The sequence below is a fragment of the Mercenaria mercenaria genome, unplaced genomic scaffold (genome assembly GCF_021730395.1).
Source record: "Mercenaria mercenaria strain notata unplaced genomic scaffold, MADL_Memer_1 contig_3588, whole genome shotgun sequence".
Lineage (NCBI taxonomy): Eukaryota > Metazoa > Mollusca > Bivalvia > Venerida > Veneridae > Mercenaria > Mercenaria mercenaria.
In genome coordinates this window covers 27975-31700 of record NW_026461741.1, presented here as the reverse complement: position 1 = coordinate 31700, position 3726 = coordinate 27975, and the positions used below count along the sequence as shown (strand labels likewise).

The 3726-nt window shown below is 30.2% G+C and overlaps 1 long non-coding RNA gene across 1 annotated transcript; it reads right to left on the bottom strand.

Annotated features, from left to right (window-relative positions):
- Positions 1 to 852: 852 nt before the first annotated feature.
- Positions 853 to 3184, bottom strand: LOC128553208 (uncharacterized). Its single transcript, XR_008369293.1, has 3 exons — positions 2945 to 3184; positions 2012 to 2112; positions 853 to 1500 (listed from the first exon to the last, which is right to left on the bottom strand). It is a non-coding gene; the product is annotated as an uncharacterized LOC128553208 (long non-coding RNA).
- Positions 3185 to 3726: the final 542 nt, after the last annotated feature.

Here is a 3726-nt window from a genome sequence, read left to right as displayed (position 1 = left end):
AATACTAACATTACCATGGCAACGATGTGGTATTTTCTTACAAAAATACTAACATTACCATGGCAACAATGTGGTATTTTCTTACAAAAATACTAACATTTTTGGCAATTTCTTTGTAATAAATTGAATATTGGAAGTGTTTTTCCATATATTTACATCAAAAGCTGTCTGTTTTCTTATTTAAAAGTAAGAGAGTAGACATCATTCCATGAAAATTAATGTAATATGGTTTGAGAAATACATAATTTTCAGATACACCTCTCTCAGTTACAACTATTTCCATTTTAAGGCAGGCTTGTGTAATAACATAGTGCTTTGTTGATGCAATTATTACATATGAAAATATATTCACTAACATAATACAGCGTAACATATATAACATATAAACAAGAAAGATGTTGTTTACATATGATGATATCCAAAATAATTTAAAAGTTAAATTAATGTTACCATGGCAACAATACACTATTTTCTTAAAATGATTTTTTTTGTAAATTTTCCAGAAAGAATCAGAACATTCATTTAGAATCTGTTCAGTATACATTTGTTTTACACCACAAATGGTCAATTATGATCATTTATAAAAAACAAACATCATTTTATGTAATATAACTTGTCTTTCAGAACTACATATTTTCCTGATATGCCTACCTGCATTACAGCTCTGCATTTTATGACAGAGTTGTGTTATGACATGTTTTGTTGATGGTTACACATAAAAGATATTTTCTTGCAGAACATAGTCTGATTAGCAGAATATAAAGAAGGACACATGCTGTCTACATAATCAAACAAATCTAAATTTAAGTCAAATTTGTGTACCATGGCAACTCACAATGTTTTTCAAAAAAATAGCTATTTCTGCAAAGGTCATGTCATGTAAAAATATCTTTTAACACAATTATAACCATGGATTAACATGATTAATTCTTGAAATAAAATATATTATATTCAGCCAGTAACAAATATTTTTCTGCTATATTGGTAGTTTTCTGCCATTTCTGGAAAAATCCTTCCTACACTCACACTGGCAAGGCAGTTTTTATTGTAAAAATGTTTCCTCCAAAGGTTGTGCTTTAATGTCACACATGTTGTAGTTTTGAAACAACTAGGATTCATTCAACAGACATGTCTTAGTATTTCATGCATGCAGTTTTGGAAAAATTTATGTAAATTCTGTATTGTTAGAACAATAGTGCTTCTCAAACAACTTCACAGCTGTCATGACATCAAAACACTACTTTTACCCAATATTTCTCACAGTTGACTAAGTTTTACTTTTTCTTGAAACACATTTGTAATTTGAACTAGAATTTTTAACTTTTTCAGGTCATGAGGGCAGGAAACATGACATTATTTGTGCAATATGGAGTTAGTTGCTCATATCAGTATTTGTGACATGCACTCTATTCCACAGGCATGAGTTCAGCTGGATGATCAGTAGAACATATAAATTCCTTCTGTTTCATTCCCATTCACATATTCATAGTTCTTTCATCTCTGCAAAACAAAAATTCATCAACATTAGAACTTCATTTTAATAAGATTAGTATAAGGTTACAGAATATAAGACTGTAAAGCATCTTTTTAAGCTTAAGAGAGTCTTTTTGTTAAAAGCTGACTGAAAGCAGATTTGATAAGTATAAACTCATCCAAGAATCTTACAGTATTCATACAGAAAAAGTAGCTTTTCAAGAATACATAAACTAGCTAAGATTCCTACAGACTAGACATACAATTCATGCAATCAAACTTAATGTAAACACAAATACTGTAAAAATAATTTTGAAAATATGAAAAAATACATACATGATATATTCAATTATTGTATGTCATTACTTATTCACTTCTTAATATATTACACATATTTGTTGAATGGGTCTATAATCAAAATCATTTCTCTTAAAATGTTATGAATGAAATAGATTTATTTATGTTTATGCTACTTTAATGTCTTTATCTTTCTTAGAATAGCAGTATAGTAAGTGTAAAATTGTATGAAGAAATTTACAAATCCCCATAAAATCCAGCTTGTTGTGTATAGACCTTCCTGGAAAATCTTTTCACTGTTTAAGGTCATTGCATCAAGCCAAACAATCCTCAGTGGTTGATCTGTAAAATGAAAAAAAAATACTGAAAAAGGCTGAAATGTGAGATAAAAATGCCCTGGGCAGTTAGCTCAGTACTTATTTAGCACAAAGACTTCTATAAAAAGAGTAATAGGTTTGAATTCCTGGCAAGGCTTTCAAAACAGAATGTATCTAAAGTTTATTTATTTTACTAAGTGGTTTTTAGTCACTTGCCAAGAACAGTACAAAATGGTGAGGAATCCAGAAATAATGGCCAAGAGAACAGTATGCAAATTTAACATGAAAAGCTTTGGAAAAAACTGTCTCTTTCCAAGTAAAAACAATATTTATGCCTTGTAGAAGTTTTATGTATGGACTGAGTTGACATTACATGTAAGAAATTAGTGGTTGAAGCTGACAATAGATGTGTTTCAACTATTCTTAATCAGTCACTTTCATGGCATGGCTATATTTATAAAATGATCAGGGCTTTAACTTTAATATGTAACTAAACATTATGACTGACTGTTGTAATTTTGTCTGGCACCAGAGTCACAAGGTCTTCATGTAATTGTCTTGCATACCGATTCTACTGAATACTTCTTGTAATTGTCTTGCATACGGATTCTACTGTGTAAGATTCAAAACCGATTTAAAAAAGTTGAATTCATGGCAGATTCAGTAAATGAAATATAGTCTACAATATATTGACACTTGTAAATAAAATGTGAACTGCGCTAAATCTTCCTCGAATCTGTCATTAGCAGTGATTAGTGTCAAATCCGGGCTATTTTTGGAAAAGATATCGGACAAAACTGTCGATATGAACTCAAATAATATTTTTAACACTACATATCGCTTAAATACTTACTTACCTTGAGATTCGCTAACTGTCATTCTTTATACAATCGAAATAAATCATCAAATAATTGTTTTTGGTAGTTTCATTTTCTCCGCGACCTTCGATGTTTACAAATGGCGTGTCGATTCAAAGGGCGATAAATTATCAATCATTTAAAATTCTTAAAGAAACGGAATTGCAAAACACGGAAATGTTTATAAATGTCACTTCATTTTTTTTTCTTGTGGCAAGGTAGAGTATTATTGAAAACAATAAATGCATTAATTGCAGCGAACACGTGGTAACGTCCACCATTTTTTGGTGACGTAACTTTAATCGATGTTTTCTCAAATGATGTAACGCCGAATTTGGACCCAAAATGTCATGGTGCGTCACATACATATATATATATATATATATATATATATATATATATATATATATATATACAAAATAGGAGGAGCAGAGTGCTCCGAAATCTAAATTTAGTTACATAATAATAATATGCAAATATTATTCAGATAATCAAATACATAGTAAAATTAAATTCTTTGCAACAATAACTCTGGAATCCGTAACGGGATCTGGCCAGTTTTCAAAAGGAACCGAGACATTATGGCAATACAAGTTTTGTGCAAGTTTGATTAAAGTTGATTGCAAAATGTGGTCTCTATAATGTTCACAAGACAAAAATAGCACATTCAGACTCTTTAAGGGTCCATAACTCTTGATCCCATATTGGAATCTGCCCTGTTTTCGAAAGGAGCCGAGATTTTAAGCCAAAACAAGTTGTGTGCATGTTTGATTAAAGCTGAT